The sequence below is a fragment of the Podarcis melisellensis genome (assembly GCF_964234715.1).
Source record: "Podarcis melisellensis genome assembly, chromosome: 1".
NCBI classification, from domain to species: Eukaryota; Metazoa; Chordata; class Lepidosauria; order Squamata; family Lacertidae; genus Podarcis; species Podarcis melisellensis.
The window spans coordinates 96,043,688-96,050,743 of NC_138528.1; the positions used below are offsets into that span (position 1 = coordinate 96,043,688).

Here is a 7,056-nt window from a genome sequence, read left to right on the forward strand (position 1 = left end):
TTATTATTCTGTTCCAGATGAAACCAAATCAAGCAGCCTCATGACCACTCACAGGAGAAATACAAAAAGAGAAGTTAGATCAGAGTCAAAACACAGGGAAGTCTCTCCCCCCTCCCTCTCCCTCTCGCTCTCCCCTCCCTCCCTCCTCTACAGGACACCAAGGTTTACAGTACAGTATTTCAATTTGTTTTGCATACATGTGTGTGTGTTTATTTTTTTCTAACTGGTTGCCTAGACAAAGTTTGTAACAGAGGTCCCCTTACCCATCATAGAGCTGGATGAACCCAAGGGTTTGGGTGTTTTTTGTGTGCTAGTTGCCGCTGCTGCAATACCTTCTGGGCTTATATTATTGGATCACTTTATAATTCTCTGGAAGATTTACAGTGGAATGAACCTGTTACTACCGTAATAAATAAGAGTAGTTTAAAATGGTTGGTTGGGGTCTGTGTGAGAAATGGTACCACCATGGATCTCATCACAGGTGTGATATTACATAAATCAGTTATAGGTTTTCCCCTTGCATTCTATAGATCACCCTTGCCAGCCCAGCTGTGAGAAGCACATGGCTCATCACAGCTCCACTTTTCACTTGGTCTCTTAACAAAAAGTGCAAAGTGGAAGCTGCGAGGGAAGCTTTAAAGCTAGCATCCTTGATAAATGGCACAGAAGAGTATTTGTGGCTTAAGGCCTTGAACATTCATTTCCCCCTAATATTACTCCCAAAGTTGCACTACTGATGGTTAGGCCTAGGGCTATCTGAAAGTGGAGATTTCAAAACACCTCATTGAACTAATTCTCTAGACTGATACATTTTAATTTGGTTTCGATCAAGGTTGTGTACATGTCGCCAGCTTAAAATGCAGCAAGGTCATTCTCCCCCAACCCAATTCATATTGGAGCTGGTTTGTGGGGAAATGCAGCAGAATGCAGCAAAATGCAATGTTTCACAAGAAATGACTAGATAAATATGGATTGTGACTAACATTGTGACTCCATTGCTCTCCAAATCAGCATTGGGGGTGCACCGGGGGTGCAGAAAAGGTGAAAGTGTGTGCACAGTCGAACAAATGCAACTGTATACCATGAATGAAACTCAACAGTGAACAGAGGAAAAATTAAAAATTAGCAGTCAGAGTCCAGGATAGATCTACTTTCCTGAATGCTAATAATTAATATGACTTAATTCATAGATTAGAAGCACTGAAGGATGGGAAGAGGCTCATTTCTTACAAACCAACGAATATAATAGTACTTGTACGTTTTGCCTCCTTTATTGGGTTTTACAAGTGCTAGAGGTTTGTGTTGTTTTTTTTTTTTAAATGAAGTTGGGAACCCAGAGAATATAGTTCATTGGGGTGAGGGGAACTGGTTCCTTCTCTCCCCCACCCCCAGTAGATGCCAATGTATTTCTCTCACAGAACAACAGCTTGACTCAGCCATTGTTGAGGCACATCTGCCTTCCCATTCAGCTGCTGGAAGGCCACATGTTGTTTGCCGTCATTTTCCACGAGTCAAATCACCCATGACTACCTTATTAAAAAACTGATTTGTTTTGAAGTCTTTCTTTTTGCAAGGCTTTTCAAGACTCTGGAAGGCTAGCTCAAAGGTGCTCCTTAAATGCAGGAGGGTTACAACAACTGTGACCCAAATAACCTTTTGTTGGTTTGTTTACTGCTGTGTTCCTGGAAGAAAGGGCCAGACAGATAAGCAACAATTAAGTAGGCAGCAGTTCAAGAAACCAGTCAGCAATAAACACAGTTTGAACAGGAATGGTTAAGACACAAGAAGACCAATTCAGCCCTGCAAAAGAAACACTGCATGCTGGGAGCTCTTGATAAATAACTCATTGGCTTTCCTGATAGTTCCTAAAGTGTTTTTTCTTCTTCTGTTGGAGAAATTCACTGTTCACATTGTGGGCTCACATTTAACTCTGTGCATGTTTATTTTGTAAAATATAAAGTGACCTTTGTATTGAAAAAGGGATTTTAGCTACCTTTGGATAAGACACTAAAAAAGGAATCACAAACCTTTTTGGGTAGTGAGCACATTTGGAATTCTGAGGAAGTACCAATGCAGGTCACAAAATGGCAGCTGCAGGGGTGTGGCATAATACAAAATGGCTGCCACATATAACAGAGCAGAAAAAGAGAAAGTAATACAAAATGGTGTAGACATGCTCATCCATAATCTCGTGCACTGTGGCTTTCTGAGCAGTTATTTGCTAAGACCTTTCATGGCTGCCATATTATGTACTGGCAGGCACACTGGGACCCATGGGCCTCAGGTTCGTGACCCTTGCACTAAGTCCTAGCTTAGCATAGTGAGAATTAGAACGAGCAACAGTGAGTCTCATGGGTTATCTCTCCTGTTTCCTTTCTTCTCCAGCCAAGCTGAGGAGGAGATCAGAAGCTTTTGCTTCTGATCTGACTAGCTGTAGTTTAGCATTACGTTCAAACCCTAAACTGTGGCTAATCTGAACTACAGTCCGTGAAAATAAGTCAGTTTCTTAAACTATGGTTCAAAGTTGTGATTTCAAGCAAAGCATAGTTAAGTTTAACCACAGTTTGAAGGGTCTGGACAATGTAATGACATGTGGTTCGTCCTCACAACTGTGCCAGAGAAGGTGAGGCTTGTGGTTTAGTGTTTCGTCTGAATGCATCTATTGGGTAAAGGTTCACTCATTCATCCTTCACTCTGACTGCTATCACCGTTTACTTGAAATAGTTTGTTTATGATAGTGTTACCACAACCAAATTGTTTCAAACCTCAGAAAACCAGTATATTACAGAATTTCCATTATGTGTTAAGTACCACATTAGTTCTGGTAAACATTGTTTTGTGGGATGCTGTGTGGTGCATTTCAGGGTGAGTGAGTTACTTTCCATTTTTCTTTTATTACACTTTGCTTACATTTTTATTACTTTGCTCTAGATGAGCCAGTTTCTATTACTGAAATCCATCTGAGAGAGATCTTATTACCTGCAAAAATAGCTTTTGATCTTTACACTTCAAAGGTAATCCTTTTCTTCTCTGCAAATGGGATAGCCTGTGATATAAATACCACCCTTTAGACACGTTTTCCAGGGATGCCTCTCAAAGAAAGCCACGGATTAGTTCATCTGTTGGTTAGAAGATGCAACCATTTTCAGAATGTAAAAATCTGGTATTTAAAACATAAATTTTGCATTGCAGATCAGTTTCCGATGGTTTCTTTCATCATTGTAATGTGTGTGTGATATATTGCTAAAAGCTGCACAGGAATAATACTTCTCTTTCTGTTATAATTCCTTCCTCTTCATGGATACAAAGTCACATGTACCTGAATCAGTTGCAAACTTTGTACTCTTAAGGTATTACCGTAAGATTCATAAACAACTTTTGCAGAATTGGCAATGGTACTGGTTTGTTTGCATTTTTTTTTAACAATGAAAAGATGTACAGTGGTACCTCGGGTTACATACGCTTCAGGTTACAGACTCCGCTAACCCAGAAATAGAGCTTCAGGTTAAGAACTTTGCTTCAGGATGAGAACAGCAGGAGCAGCAGCAGGAGGCCCCATTAGCTAAAGTGGTTCTTCAGGTTAAGAACAGTTTCAGGTTAAGTATGGACCTCCGGAATGAATTAAGTACTTAACCTGAGGTACCACGGTATTCTTAATGGGCTTTTTTTTTTGTATTTCTAGCAATCATCCTATTGTATAGAATAATTTTACCCTTCATACTGCTTGTAGTCTCAAATCTATGAGTAGTTTCCCTTTAGCTATCTTTATGTAGCCACAATGACACTTTTCACATACAAGAGACAGGTATTATTGATTGGAGGAGGCCCATGCCAGCCCATGGGCCACTTCATGCCTGGCCATGCTGACTGCTGATGCATGTTGAGCCTAGTTGCTGTCCCAATCCTTTGCTCCCAACAGATGCAGAAAATAAAGGAATGTTGGTCCCATTCTGTCTCCAAACCCAGTGCAGTGACAAAATCCATTTCCACTGCTGTCCACACTTCAAGAAGGATCAAGATCAGAGAACTAACAAATTAGTTAGACTGTCATTGATGAAATTGCCAATCCTGCCTAAAGCAGTCATGATCAGGAAATAGAAGAAATGACAGCAGCTCTCTTCACCCAGGCAGATCTTAAATCTGTGCTTATGTTTCCTCGTGATTTCTCTTTCTCTTGGTTTATTAACTATGCAAAGCTGCCATTGTAATGCTGGAAAGGATATTTGATGAAGAGAGAGTGCAGCCAAGCCCTATCCCTTCTGGCACATCATATATTATGTGCCGGACAGGATGCAAGGTGTAGAATCAGAGAATTGTAGAGTTGGACGGGACCACAAGGCTTATCTAGTCCAACCCTCTGCAATGCAGGAAACATTCACCCAGTATGAGGTTGGAACTCACTATCCTGAGATTAAGAGTCTCATGCACTACCAACAGAGCTCTACATCACATTTGTGAGGAGCTGCTTCAGCCCAGAAGATCTCTACATTTTTTATTTGCTATGAAAATCTATTTCAGAGATTTATTGCATGTTTAATAAAAGATGCTTAGATTTTAATGCTTGTGAAATTAGTTTATATACTTGCATTTGGCTTAGAAGCCTATTTTTGGCATGAAGCAGTGTATAAATACAAATAATAATAATTGAAAGCAAGGTGGGGAATAATTGAAAGCAAGGTTAGCAATGCAAACTCTAGCCCAGATCAACCTCCTCTCAGGGGAATGGAGCAACTTAGGATCCAGTGGCCAGTTCTGCCCATCCCCTATAATGAACTGTTTAGGGACCCTACACTTGCAACATAACAATTCAATGCATAGCAAAGGCTGATCTAGGGAGGACGACCAGGCTTCTGGGGTGCTGCCGCAAAAATGAAATCCAACAGAAGGCAAGTAGCAGTGTGGTGGATTTTGGTGTTGCGTCCATGTACCCAGCTATGCTCCCCCCCTCCGCAAACCTCAGAATAAATGCTCAGTTTAGCAGTTTCTGTTTGGTTGCTTGCTAAGCAGAGACCCTGCTGGGTTTGAGGAGTTTACTTTTAATTTTAAAAGTATATCACTTTTCTGGTGAGGTTTTTTGAGAAGATGGCCATGGCAGATGGGGGCAGAATCTCTAGACCATTTGGCTCCTTATAATATTTCAGTCTAAAAGCTGATTTAAACTCATCATGTGTGACTTCAGAGAGCAGTGTTAAAAGAGTAATAGGCACACTTTTGCTGTTTTAATTGAAAAGGCTAAGGGATACATTACTAGTTTGTAATATATAGCATGTGAATTGCTGTCTAGGACGGAGATAAGATCATGAAAAACATTGTCTCTTCTGTCTTTAGCGGTCCAAGCTGTACAACAGAAGTGGGACTCCCTGCCCTATGTACTGAGATGTAGATGGAGTTCATTTCAGAATTCTGTCTCAGTTAAATATTAGACATTTTTAGGGGTTCATTTTCACTTTACTTGCTCCTTTCACAGAATGATTTAAAGAGGGGATGGATTAAGCAGGCCATTTTCAGAATGAAGCATCCCTTATCATTCCTCATCATTCCTCATCTGTACAGCTCCAATGTTCTTTACAAACTCGACACCAATCTCGTTATATCCGTGCACCAGACTAGTGGTTTGAGGCAGACAATGGAGGTACATATGTATTATAAAATGGTGGGGAAAGCTGCACCCGATTCAGACTCTGCAATGGATTCTTTTCATCCAGAAGCGCATCAAGATATGCCTGCATATCTGCTTCTAATCTGTGCCAGAATAACTAGTGGTAATGTTTATTAGTGGTCCAGTGCGAAAGGCAAAGCATAAATGGACAACATCTTATTTCACATATTGAACAGAATGCTACACCCACTGCAAACCCTTCCTCCCGGGGCAAGGGCAACGGCTTGCCCCCACAATTGAAAATTTTGGGGGAGCCCTCAGTCTCCTGCCCCCCTATGATGCCCCTGCCCATGGATGTTATTAAGGAGCAGCCCACGGACCTTGAGCCCAGATCTCTTTCCCCTTCTTTGCTTTAGAAATACTTTCAAAAAAATTGTTTACACATATGCTGGGCATGCTGCAAAATGCAGTGTGTCAGTGGGAGCCCACCCACCACCTCAATTTCCTCACAGACATAAATTGGCACCTGCAAATTTGAGACATAAGCCTATGCATTAAGTGTCTTAAGAACCTAGCAACACCTCTGCTTCTTGGGATGGCCACTGACCCATTCAGCCAGGGATAGACAACACAGTGCTTCCCCTGCCATCCCATCATCCCTGTGTATTGGCCATACTGAGTGGGTCTGATGGGATTTGTGGTCCCACAAGATACGGAGGATGCTGCATTGCCTGGGCATGTGAGAGTCTCTTAAGTGGAAAAGGTTCTTTTAGGAGCAAGGAGGGTGCTGTTGAAATGACAAAGTGATTGCCTTGATCTTCTTCCAAGATCTCATCTGGTGGGTGTCTTATCAGAGTGATCTCTGAGAACATAAGGCCGACTAGAAGAACAAAGGGAATTGTCAGTGTTTTACTTGGGAGTTGCAAACAGAAGAGATAAATTTATGTGGCGATTTAAAAGGAGGAGGGTTGTGAACCCATCTGGAAGAAAGGAAAGCCAAGAGCCATCTAAAGAGGCTGGCTGACAACCTGCTGTTTTTATTGTTAACATGGCGTGTGGTTCAAAGCTGTCCTTCCCAAACCACACACTTCTGTGTAAAAGCGGATTACAATTATTTATAGATGTCAGCTGGCTGCTCACCTCTCTCCCAGTGCAAGCACCACTGCTTCTCAAATTCCTGCACATTGACTTTTCCAAAGCGTAAGAACCTAACACCATTTTTGGTTGGGAGTGCTGTTGCCAGGTTCATTCGAGTGCACAAAGGCTGGGAAATAAGCAAGCTGACACAACATAGAATGTGTGCAGAAGTTCCAATCCAGTGCCACCAGGTGAAGCTTGCCTAGCTGAGACCTTTGAGAATTACTGCTCCTCACTGTATGCAGCACAGCATTAAATGGACCTGCAATTTGACTCAGTCTAACTGTATATTCATGAACCTTCCATGGTTTTATTCTTGT

The 7,056-nt window shown here is 41.6% G+C and overlaps 1 long non-coding RNA gene across 1 annotated transcript; it reads right to left on the reverse strand.

Moving 5' to 3' along the window:
- Positions 1 to 1,308: 1,308 nt before the first annotated feature.
- On the reverse strand, positions 1,309 to 6,856 carry LOC309367751. Its single transcript, XR_014167319.1, has 3 exons — positions 6,740 to 6,856; positions 2,980 to 3,119; positions 1,309 to 1,682 (listed from the first exon to the last, which is right to left on the reverse strand). It is a non-coding gene; the product is annotated as an uncharacterized lncRNA (long non-coding RNA).
- Positions 6,857 to 7,056: the final 200 nt, after the last annotated feature.